The sequence below is a fragment of the Euleptes europaea genome, chromosome 16, assembly GCF_029931775.1.
Source record: "Euleptes europaea isolate rEulEur1 chromosome 16, rEulEur1.hap1, whole genome shotgun sequence".
In the NCBI taxonomy this organism is placed as follows: Eukaryota; Metazoa; Chordata; class Lepidosauria; order Squamata; family Sphaerodactylidae; genus Euleptes; species Euleptes europaea.
In genome coordinates this window covers 56933563-56946537 of record NC_079327.1, presented here as the reverse complement: position 1 = coordinate 56946537, position 12975 = coordinate 56933563, and positions in this window count along the sequence as shown.

Genomic DNA, 12975 nt, shown 5'->3' with positions numbered 1-12975 from the left:
TGATTCGGTCTGTGGTGAGTGGAGCGTCTCCACAGACCCCTGCAGAATCTCCTGCTAAACCCAAAGCTCCTGTCAAGGTGAGTGAAGTGGAAACCACTGTTTATGTGGACGCAGTGTTGCAACATTATAAAGGGGGTCCCCAACTGCCTGTCAAGGCACTTATTGACTTTGGCTGCGGCCACACCTTAATTAGTGAAGCTACGTTTGCAGCCCTCAAAGTCAAGTCCGAGGCTTTACCAGCTCCCGTCCAATTTGCCCAGATGGATGGGAGCCATTTTAAGGGGGGGCCAGTCGATCATCGCACATGGGGAGTAGCGATGGGTATCGGTTCTCATTGGGAACAAATAGACTTTACCATAGCCCCCATCCGATTCGAAGTTGTCCTAGGAATTAATTGGCTTAAAGGTCATAGTCCCTGTATAAACTGGGAGACTGACACTATTACCTTTGCCAATCCCAAGTGCAAACGACACCGACAAGAGGTCGCAGTGGTGCCTCCCCCCGCTCCGGCTTTAACCTGCTTTGCCTCGCCGCCGCCTCCTTTGCCCGAAGCATACAGAGACTTTGCAGATGTCTTTGATAATAAAGAGTGCGATACCTTGCCCCCCCCCACCATACCACAGACTGTGCAATTGAGGTGGTAAAAGACTGCACACTGACTAAAAGCAAGATTTACCCCATGAGCGTTTCCGAACGTGCTGTGTTATGTGACTTTTTGGATAAAAATCTTGCGCGAGGGTTCATCTGACAATTGAACGCTCCTAATTCAGCCCCTGCATTTTTTGTCCGGAAAAAGGAAGGCGACCTCCGTTTATGCATTGACTTCCGAAAGCTTAATGCAGTCACCCAAGCCAATGCCTACCCCATCCCGTTGATTTCAGATATTTTGGGACAATTGCAGGAGGGACGCGTTTTCTCCAAATTGGACTTAGTGGAAGCTTATTACCGCATCCGTATCCGTGAAGGAGACGAACCTCTCACCGCCTTCTCTAGCTGTTTTGGAATGTATGAATTTCTCGTGATGCCTTTCGGGTTAAAAGGGGCCCTGGGGGTCTTCATGCAGCTCATTAATGAGATCCTCCATGATTTGCTGTACCGTGGCGTGGTAGTTTATTTGGATGACATCCTTATTTATTCAAAAACCATGGAGGAGCACGTTGCTCTAGTCAGAGAAGTTTTGCAACGTTTACATAACCACCAGCTGTATGCAAAGCTGTCTAAATGCGAATTTCACCAAGAAAAAATAACCTTCTTGGGGTACATAATCTCTCATCGTGGCCTTAGCATGGATCCGTTAAAGTCCAATCGGTACTTGACTGGACTCCACCCTCCACCCGCAAGCAGGTGCAGCAATTTCTGGGCTTTGCTAATTTCTACCGAGGTTTCATTCCCAACTTCGCCCAAGTGGCGCTGCCAATCACTGACCTCCTGAAAACGAAGGGTAAAGGGGTTTCTGCAACGTTGCCCTCTGCCAAGATACTGTGGACTGATCAATGCCAATCCGCCTTTGTAGCCCTCAAACAACTTTTCACTTCTGAACCTGTGCTGCAACATCCAGATCCCAATCGAATGTTTATTGTACAGGTCGATGCGTCCAACATGGCCATGGGAGGGGCCCTTCTCCAGAGAGGACCGGATGGTCTTCTTCACCCCTGTGCCTACTTGTCGAAAAAGTTTGTGCATGCCCAATTAAACTGGCCCATTTGGGAAAAAGAGGCATCAGCCGTCCACCATGCCCTTAACCTGTGGAGGCAATTCCTGGAAGGATCCAGGGTCCCCATAAGTTGTCCGCAAAACAACAACGTTGGGCGGACTTCTTTGCTCAATTTCGTTTTGTTCTTAAACATGTGCCCGGGAAGCAGAACGTACTCGCTGATGCCCTCTCCAGGTTACCTCAATACCCGGTAAAACTTGATCGGCCAACAGACTCTTTATTCACCCCGTGCACAGAGGAGTTCTGCCCATGCTGGCCATACAGACCTGATCCCAAACTCGATCCCAGCATGGCAACCGCGCAGTGGCCGACAAGGTAACCAGCCCTAACCAGCGAGCTTCTTCGCCAGGCCCCCTTGTGCCGTCTCTACCCGGCGGCCTGCAACAACCAGTTTCCCCCCTTCCATCGCCACCAGCTCCGGATTCACCCTCCCTCGTGGAAGGGGGGTGATCCTCTCCAACTCCTTCCTGGACTCCCTTCGGGCTCAGTGCTTAGCCGAACGCACTGCCCAAACCCTGCCCCAAGGTGTACTTGAGCAAGGTGGTTGTTGGTACAAAGACTCGAAATTGTACGTGCCAAAGGTGCTTCGAAAAGAGGTCCTGAAATTAGCCCATGGAGCTAAAACTGTGAGACACTTTGGGTTCCTGAAAACTCTTCACTTGCTGCGCAGACAGTTTTGGTGGGTGGGGATGCGTTCTGATGTAGACTCCTTCGTTCGCAGCTGCCCTATTTGTGCCACAGTCAAACGGTCTCAAGGCAAGCCCCCAGGACTGCTGCAACCGCTGGAAATCCCCAGTAAGCCCTGGGAGGTAATTGCCATGGATTTCATGACGGATCTCCCACTTAGTGGGGGAAAAACTGTACTATGGGTTGTTACTGACTTATTTTCCAAACAGGTACATTTGGTTCCGTGTGCTGGTGTTCCCTCCGCCCCCAAGTTGGCCCGCCTCTTTGTGTCACATGTCTTCTATCTACATTCGTTTCCACGCAAGATAATTTGCGACCGCGGAAGTAGTTTCGTGGCTAAATTTTGGAAGGCTTTCCTCAAGTTGGTGGGGGTGGAGCAAGGGCTGTCTAGTGCGTACCACCCCCAGACGGATGGGCAAACTGAGTGTGTCAATGCTGTACTGGAATGTTATTTGCGTGGTTATGTCAATTACCATCAAGATGACTGGGTGGAACTGTTGCCTTTTGCGGAATATGCTTACAATAATGCTGTCCATCAATCTACAGGGTTCAGCCCTTTTTATGCTGTGTATGGGCAGGACTTTGGTCCTATTGCCCTTGGGGAGGTACCCGAGGGGGAGGGGTATCCTGATGTAGCCTCTTGGGCGCATGCCCTCTGCTCCACGTGGCCCTGGCTGGTTAGCAACCTAGACAGAGCTAAGCGCAAGTATAAGGTGCAAGCTGATAAGCATCGCTCTCCCAGCAAGGACTTCCAAGTTGGTGAATTAGTGTACCTTTCCACCAAAAACCTGCGATCCACTCAACCTTGCCACAAGCTCAGCGCCAAGTACATTGGTCCATATCCCATAGCCAGGATCATTAACCCTGTCACTGTGGAACTGACTCTCCCCAAAACCCTGAAACGTATTCACCCAGTCTTCCATGTCAGCCTCCTTAAACCTCATGTTGCCTCCTCAGAATGGCACCCGGAACTGCCTCCCGAGCAGCCCGTGATGGTGGGGGGGAGGAACATTTCGAGGTGTCAAAAATCTTAGATTCACGCATACGACATGGATCCCCTGCAATACCTAATTCTCTGGAAGCACTTCCCCCCTGCCTACGATGAGTGGGTGCGTACACAGGATGTCTCCGCACCACACTTGGTGAACGCCTTTCACACCACCTACCCAGACAAGCCATCCCCCTTGCGTGATGGGAAGGGGCCTTAAGGGGGCAGAATGTCAGGCCTGTATCTCAGTTGGTCTGTTTACTTTCGTTTTCCCACTGACCAGGCTCAAGGATTGTTGTGCATACCTAGATCCGTTTGAAGCTCTGGGAACTAGCTCTGTTTATGATTTGTAATCTCTTGCCTTTTCCTATGCTTTTATATTACCAAGTTCAAGCCAGAAAGCCTCATTGCTGTCACCTTTTCATTATGCTCTGTTAACCTTTTTGACCAGTAAAAACCAGCTTCTTTGGACCTGACTGTCTCTGATGTGGTTTTTGGTTCGATTGGGCCAAGGGCTTACAACGCCCCACGGAGTCTCTGTTCACTCCTCCTCAAAGAGGTTTGCTGCCCACTCTAGCAGTCCAAACTCAATCGCAAACACGGCTCCCGCCACAGCCTTCGCAGGGGGGGCACTTCAAGCCCAACCACGCCGGTCAACCCGACCGTGCCACCCCCTTTGCCTCCTTCACCAGCTTCACCGGCACCCAGTCACCCTGGCAGACCAGCCATCTAACCCCCCTCGGGGACATCAGCTTTCCCTCCCTCCAGCATGGAGCCCACACCGCCAAATGGGATGGATCTAACAGACTCTTTTTTGGCCTAGCTGCGTTCTGATTGCCAAGCTGAACTCTCTGCGCAAACCCTCCCCTCCGCTCTGACTGAACGTGGAGGTTTTTGGTACAAAGACTCTAAGCTGTATGTGCCTAAAGGGTTACAGAAGGAAGTACTGCAACTAGTCCATGGAGCCAAGACCGCGGGACATTTTGGGTTTCTAAAAACATTACGTTTCTTACGGAGGCAGTTTTGGTGGGCGGGCATGCGAACTGACGTAGATTCATTCATCCGCAGTTGCCCAGTCTGCGCTACTGTTAAGAGGGCCCAAGGGAAACCTCCCGGATTATTGCAACCATTGGAGACCCCCACTAGACCTTGGGAAGTAATTGCTAGGGATTTTATGACTGACCTCCCCCTCAGCGAGGGAAAAACTGTACGTTGGGTAATCACTGACCTGTTCTCTAAACAGGTGCATCTCGTCCCTTGCGCAGGTATCCCATCCGCCCCAAAACTGGCCCGCCTCTTTGAGTCACATGTCTTCCGTCTACATTCCTTTCCGCGCAAGGTGGTGAGCAACCATGGAAGTAACTACGTGGCTAAATTTTTGAAAGCTTTCTTAAAATTAGTGGGGGTGGAACAAGGTCTCTCAAGTGCTTTCCACCCTCAAACTGATGGCCAGATGGAACGAGTGAATGCTGTACTAGAATGCTACTTGTGCTGTTATGTTAACTACCATCAGGATGATTGGGTTGAGTTGTTACCCTTTGCTGAATATGCGTACAATAAGGCTGTGCATCAATCCACTGGATTTAGCCCCTTTCGGGCCGTTTATGGGCAAGACTTCGGACCCATAAGCCATAACGATATCTCCAGGGTGGAGGGGGGTGAAAGTATTGCTAACTGGGTATACACAATTCAGACAACCTGGCCTTGGCTGGTATGAAACCTGGAGCGAGCTAAATTCACTTTAGCCCTAGGTGAGGTGGCTGCGCTTCCCTTCCCTTTGGTCTTAAGGAGGTCTGTGATGGGCAGCGCAATCTGAGCAACGTTGGGGAGGAACCCCCTATAGAAGTTTGCGAACCCAAGAAACATTTGAACCTGATTATGGGTTGAGGGTGGTTCCCAATTGATTACGGCTTGTACCTTCTCTGGGTCCATTTTGAGCCCCTGACGTGAAATTATATAGCCCAGAAAAGTCTATTGTTTTTGGTGGAACTCGCATTTGGACACCTTAGCATAGAGCTGATTGTTCCTAAGACGTTGCAATACTTCCCTAACCAGGGCGACATGTTCATCCATGGTTTTCGAGTAAATAAGAATGTCATCTAAATAAACCACCACTCCTTTAAACAATAAGTCATGTAGTATTTTGTTAATGAGTTGCATGAAGACCCCCGGGGCCCCTTTCAACCCAAAAGGCATCACCAAAAATTCAAACATTCCGAAACAACTGGAAAAGGCTGTGAGAGGTTCATCTCCTTCCCGGATCCTGATTCTATAATAGGCTTCCACCAAGTCTAACTTGGTGAAAATGTGTCCCTCCTTTAGCTGCCCCAACAGCTCTGTGATCAGAGGAATGGGGTAGGCATTGGTTTGGGTGACTGCATTGAGTTTCCAAAAATCGATGCACAACCGCAAGTCACCTGTTTTCTTACGCACGAAGAAAGCGGGGGCTGAATAAGGGGTGGTAGAGGGTTGGATGAAACCTCTAGCCAGATTTTTGTCTAAGAAATCATGAAGCACGGTCCTTTCAGAGGCGCTCATGGGGTAAATTTTACTTTTTGGCAGTTTCCCATTCCCCACCACCTTGATAGCACAGTCCGTTCTGCGGTGGGGGGTAGCACATCACACTCCTGTACATTGAAGACATCTGCAAAGTCCTGATACTCGACAGGTAAATGGGATGGATCAGTAGTGTCTGAAGCCAAGGCAGGGATTGAAGGAAGTACGGTTTTGACAGCGACTTCATAGTGGTGCCGTTCACAGCTTGGGTTGGAAAATGTCAACGTCTCGGCCCCCCAGTCGATGGAGGGGCTGTGACCCCTCAGCCAATTTATTCCCAACACCACAGCGTACTGTATATTGGGGGCTATAGTGAAGTCGATTTGCTCCCAATGGTGGCCTATGCCCATCACCCCCCCCAAGTGCGACAATCTACTGGCTCACCTTTAAAGTCACTGCCATCCATCTGGGCGAACTGAACAGGGGGCGGTAGAGATACTGATTTTACTTTGAGTGCCTTGAAAGTGGTTTCATTGATCAAAGAGCGGGCACATTCAGAGTCTATAAGGGCTTTAACTTGTAACTGGGGTCCCTTTCTATGATGTTGTAACACCACATCCACATACACAGTCTCTCCCACCTCACTCACCATTAAAGGAGCCTTGGGTTTTGCAGAAACTTCTGCAGAGGTCTGTGGGGCCGCTCCACTCACTGCAGACCCAGTCTGTTTTTTGATTGATCTAGGGGAGACTCCAGGTTTAAGGCAGAGTCCCAGTGACTGTCTTCCTCCGACAATGCAGAGCTATCCCCTGTTGGGGCAATTGTAATCCGGGACACCGATGGGTCTGCTGGTGAAGGCTCGTGTGCCGGCTCCTCAATGTGGAGGGCTGGGGGCGCTTTCCGTCCTGGTGCGGTGCTGTGATCAGTCAGGGCACTTCTCCTCCGAGCGCATCCTCTTCCATGAGGCGTCCCCTCCGAGTGAGGAGTGGGAGTTGGCTGCTCCGAACGTAACGGGCAGGCCACAGCAAAATTACCCATGGCACCGCAAATGAGGCAGGCTCCCCTTTGGAAACACAACATTCGTTCTTGCGCAGGTTGCGCCGGTCTCCGCGGGGCAGGAGCTGGGGTCCTAGAAGGGTTTTTTTGGCCTCCCCCCTCCTTGGCCCGACATCGGGCTAGGGTTATGAACTGGCGGCGGCTTTCTACTTCTTCCGCCAGCAGGATCTCCAGGGTGGCTGGATCTCGTTGCATATAAGCCCAGTTCAATATGTCGGGGTGTAAGGCTTCTCGGAAGTAATGCACCCGAGTAGCCTCAGTCCAATCCACAATCTTATTAGCGAGTCTCTGAAACTCATCAGCAAAGTCTCTGACTGAAGAGGACCCTTGACGGAACTGTAGGAGGGCAGCCTTGGCCTTCTCCCCTTGGAACGGGTCTTCAAACCACCACCTTAACGCTTGCATAAACTCGTTGAGAGAGCAGATGGATCGGCCTGAGTGTCGAACTGGAGGACCATCCAATCCGTGGCCTTTCCAACCAAAAGTGAGGAAACGAATCGTACTCTGCTATTTTCTGCGGGAAAAATGTGCCCCTGTTCTCTCATATAGCTGTCCACTTGGTGTAGAAAACAGGGCAACGTATCCACGGAGCCGTCATACATCACTCGCAGACAGGGCTGATTCCACTGCACGATCGGAGCCGCTGGAGGTGGTGCCGTGGTTGCCCAGGTTGCCAGAGGCGGCTGGGCCGGTAGCGCTGGAGGCGCTTGCGGCGGTTGTGCCGGAGGCGCTTGCGGCTGTTGTGCCGGAGGCGCCTGTGGAGGATGCACCGGAGGCGCCTGAGATCGCTGTAGACAGTCGTATTCACACATCAGTAAGTCCATTTGGTCCTGCATACGGGCCATACGATCTGTCAAGTCCCGGTTTTGGAACCGTAGAACATGGATCTCCTCCTTGGATCCCCCAGTACGTCGGGTTTGGCTGACTCGGAAATGTGTATTCCAGTCCTCCTCTGTATACAAGTCCTCTTCATCCGAGTACTCCAGCACGTCGGAAGTGAAGGCGAGTCATCGCCTGCGCACCACATCTCGAGGCAGGTCATGATCTGGGGAAAACGAGGGGAAAGACTGTTCCAGTCCCCTGCTCACCTTCGGTCGCACATCAGCTCCTGCCATTGCTCGCACCCGAGCGGCGGCTGCATCGGCCAACAGTTGCTCCTCTGCCCGCTTTTGGTCAGCGAGCGCTCTGTCCGCCTCAAGTTTGGCGACTGCGGTGGCCTTCACAATGGGTTTGGCCATTTGTTCCAAGAGTAATAGGATCTCCTTATGATTACCCAACAGAGGTTGGACTTGTTGAGCCAGATCCGCGGAGGAAAGCCCAAAGTCCGGGTTTAAAACCTTTTCCACTTCCACGACCGTTGCAGTGGTTGGCAGTAAGTCCATGAGGGCCAGGACTGTCCAGGTGGCAATGTTTTGTGCTTGCTGGTGGCATACGGTGGGGTCCGGGACAGTTAGCAGAATGTCCCCCTCTCCACCTCCCACTGACCCCCCTCCAGCTGCCACCATCATGAAGCAGGATCCGTGCCCCTGGATGGGGACTGCTGACTTCCATCGCGGCTCATTGAGTGTCAGCTCAGACAACAACTGAGTTAGCAAGGCAAGGTCCTCGTGCGCCAGCCGGATCTCTTCCAGTAGAGAATCCAGTCCCAAAAGGTCATCGAGGGCACGTAGATCAGTGTCCTGGGTTCCCCAAGGGGTCATCTCAGCTAGGTGATGCCACTGATCAGTCACCAGTCCAACCAGCCACTAATGTGGGGGGGCATTCCTGGGGGAGGAGCTACCATTAGGCTGTTTCTTCACCCCTTTCACCCTGGGAAAACCCACTCACGCTGCAGTGGTGCCGCGCCGCCCTTTTTAGTGGCTCAGCCCCATTGGAGGCAATGGGGGATTTCCCCCCTTTTCTCTATTTTTATTTTTATAAAAGCTTTTTTTTTGCCTCCATGGCAGCCGGGAAGCCTCTGAGGAGGCAGTGTGAATGCACTGCTCCCATCCACCACAGATCTGCCTCCAGGATTGGGCTGCCCATGTTAATATGTAATGGTCTTCTCAAAACAGGCATTCTAAACTAGACCTTCATGGTGATTATAACTCATGAGGTTCTTCACAATTTCCCTATTTTCCTGGTCCCAGGCAAACAGCAATTAAAGGAGGTTCATTGAAACCCCTGATAGGCTACCATAACTAGTTTTTGCTTTGAAGGTGGCAAGTTGTGCAGGTTAGTCCTAAACAAAATTACTTATACATCATCTTCAAGTAATGCTAACTATATAAACATGAAAAAGTATCCATCTGTCAAGTTCCACACTGCTGTGGTGTCCCTCCTAGGCTTACCATTGTCATGATAAATACAGGATACCTTGAAAAACATTCAGGAAGGCCCTGATCTAAACTAAAACATTGTTTCCTGGGAAACAAAGCAACACACTCCTCAGAGTCAGGCTAAGAGGGCCTTAATTTCCTTTACGGGGGACAAATAGGCAAAGTAGTGATGACCATGTGCCTGCCAGCCAGGTAGAGGCTAGACAGATGGATACTGGGATATCCTGAGTTGGACCGTAAATGTTTTGGGATGTGCTACTTAATTTGATTGGAGGAGAGCTAAAGAGCAATACACATGGGACCCACTCCAAACTTCTTGATAGGTTAAAGTGAAATCCCTCCAAGCAGGGACAGGAGGGATTAAAATGTCTGAACAACCTGTCAGAAATGCACAGCCCCATGTCCAGCGAACAGAGAACACTGGAGTGATGTTTGTCTTGACCAGCCTCTATTTTTCAAGGTTCCAGCAGGCTTGCATTCACTCCAGTGAAGTGAATGCCAAGGTAACACCATTGACCATACAACCCAGTTTGCCTCAGGTTTTATTTCTTTTCTTAGTTCGGCAATATCCTGCGATATTTTGATGTAGTTTTCCCATGCCCTGTACTCTAGTGAATTGAGATGGTACTTTGGTAAATAAAGATCTCAGACTGTGGCCAAAGATCTCACCCAGATCATCTGACTGTTCATTCCACACACAGACCAGAGACTCCTGACTTGGCTACAGACAGTTAGCTTGCCAGCGAAGAGGGGTATGTGAATCAGTACACACATACACATATGCCCATAGCCCCTGTCTGTGCCTCAACTCACAGGCAGAAAAAGCAAGGGCATAGCTTGAGTGGTAGCAGCTACCAAAGTAAGGAGGAGGGAGGGAGGGAGGGAGGGAGGGAGGGAGGGAGGGAGGGAGGGAGAGAGAGAGAGAGAGAGAGAGAGAGAGAGAGAGAGAGAGAGAGAGAGAGAGAGAGAGAGAGAGAGAGAGAGAGAGAGAGAGAGAGACCCTTTCTCAGTCATACAGATTCCCCTCCACTTCTTGGCCAAAGACTGCGGGGAGGAAGCGAAGGAATAATCTAGCCATAACTTGATGGCTAGATTACTATAACATGATCTGCATGGGGCTGTGCTTGAAAAAAGTTCTGAATCTACAGCTGGTATAAAATACAGCTGCTCCCTATCTTATAGGTGTGCACCGATATGATCATTTTGCACTTGTATTAAAACAGCTGCGTTATCTACTAATTTGCTTCCAACTTCAATGTGAACTGCTGGTTCAAGCACTTCACAGTCTAGAGTTCTTTCCTGATACAAAGCCATGCAGATCTGCCCACCAAACTTTCTTAATCATTCTATACCCCCACAAGCTTGATTGGTATCAAACAAAAATGGGCTTCCTCAGCTGCAGCCCCAACTCTTCGAATGAGTCTGCCCAAGGCTGTATACCTGTCCCTTTCCCTGTTGATTTCTCATGAGGGCTGTAAAACTTTATTATTCCAGGGGGATGATGGACTGTGACGGGCAGCTGAATTGATGCTGGACAATTAAAACATCTTTTACGATAAACAAACTTGTATTTTTTTTTATTTGGGCCGGTAATTTGTCGGCAATGTTTGTATGAATTTACTTCATAATTGGATTAGTCTCTTATTAATCCTTTAATTTGTATGTGTTAATTTTTAGATTACAGTTTTTTTTCCAGTTAGCCATTGATGCCCAGAGCCTTTGGGATGAGTGGGCTAGAAATATTATTAAATAAATAAACATGGAGCTTTGTGAGTTATAACTATATGCAAAGCTTAGCTGAATATTATCTTTGTCTCTGTGTTTATGATTAGGGTTGTACAAAAAAAATTTTGGGTAAATTTCAGCTTTGGGTTTATTGGGACTGATTTGTTTTTTGTAAACCCAGAATAAGCTGAATACCCATACTGGTTTAGGAGTTGGCAGCAACAATATGAATTTTTAATTTCTGATGAAATCGAAAGGAAAACCATTTTTAATAGACAAAGATTCTTTGAACATTCTAATAAGCAGGGTAAAATGTTAGCATGACAACTTAAACATAAAGAGAAAAAAGCACCAATATCTCAAATTAAAAGGAATGGCAAGATAATAAGAGATAAGGATGAGATAATGGAAACATTTGTAGAATATTATACAAATTTGTATAGGAAGAATTTAGTGTCAGAGCAAGAAATGGATGTATATCTTACTCAATTAGACTGGGAAAAATAACTCAAGATAATAAAGAATTATTGGATTCTCTAATAACTAGAGATGAATTAAAGGAGGTAATAGGTAAAAGTAAATTAAATAAATCACCAGGAGCTGATGGGTTTACAGCATTTTATTATAAAGCATTTGAAGAGCAGCTTGCCCCTTATTTATTAGAAGTGATGAATTCTTGTTTTTTAAATGGGTCCATTCCTCAAACTTGGAAATAAGCAAATATAGTAATAATACCTAAAGTTAATTCAGATTTGTTGGAAGTAAAAAAAATTATAGACCAATTTCATTACTGAATAATGATTATAAATTATTTGTTGCAATTTTAGCAACTAGATTGAAAAGGGTATTAAATCAAATTATACATGAAGATCAAACAGGATTTTTACGAGGAAGAGTGATTAGTCAAAATGTGAGAGTGGTAATAGACCTTTTAGAATATGCGGAATATATTACAACTCCGATAGCCATGGTATTTTTAGATGCTGAAAAGGCTTTTGATAACGTGAACTGGCAGTTTATGATTAAAATATTAGACTGTATGGATTTTGGGGTGAATTTTAAGACTGCTATAAAAAATTTATATACTTATCAAACAGCTAATTTGCTGATAAATGGAATGCTATCACCACAGATTGAAATTCAAAAGGGAACGAGACAAGGATGTCCTCTTTCCCCTTTGTTGTTTATTTTAGTATTAGAATTGTTATTAAAAAAGATTAGACAAACCAAGGAAGTAATTGGAGTTCGAATTGGGAGAAATCAATATAAAGTTAAAGCATATGCAGATAATCTTGTATGTTTTTTGTTGGATCCTATTGAACAAATTGATAATTGGAATAAAATCTTGGAGGTCTATGGAAAGCTTTCAGGTTTTAAAGTAAACAAGAATAAAACTAAGATGTTGGTTAAAAATATGACTCTACCACAACAACAAATACTGATTAAAAAGACAGGATTTAATATTGAGCATAAAATAAAATACTTAGGCATATGGATATCACCCAATCATCTTAATTTATTTCAGAATAATTATATAAAACAATGGCAACAGATAGGAAAAGATTTAAAAAATTGGGGGGAAATACCATTATCATTGTGGGGTCGAATTTCAGTTATTAAAATGATGATATTGCCTAAAATGCTCTTTTTGTTTCAAAATCTACCAATACTGAAAGGTGCACAGATATTTAAAAATTGGAAGAAAGATATTTTAAAGTTCTTATGGGGTAAAGAAAGACATAGGATAGCATATAACAATTTAGTGGAATTGAAAGAAACAGGTGGGTAGGGATTACCAGATTTAAGAATGTACTATCAGGCAGCTAGCTTCACCTGGTTAAAAAAAATGGATTCTATTAGAGAATCCAAAATTATTAGAATTAGAGGGATTTAATTTACGTTTTGGATGGCACACATATTTATGATATGAAAAGGAGAAAGAATTTAATTCCCATATTGTCAGGGCTGGTTTACTCCAAACTTGGAAGAAA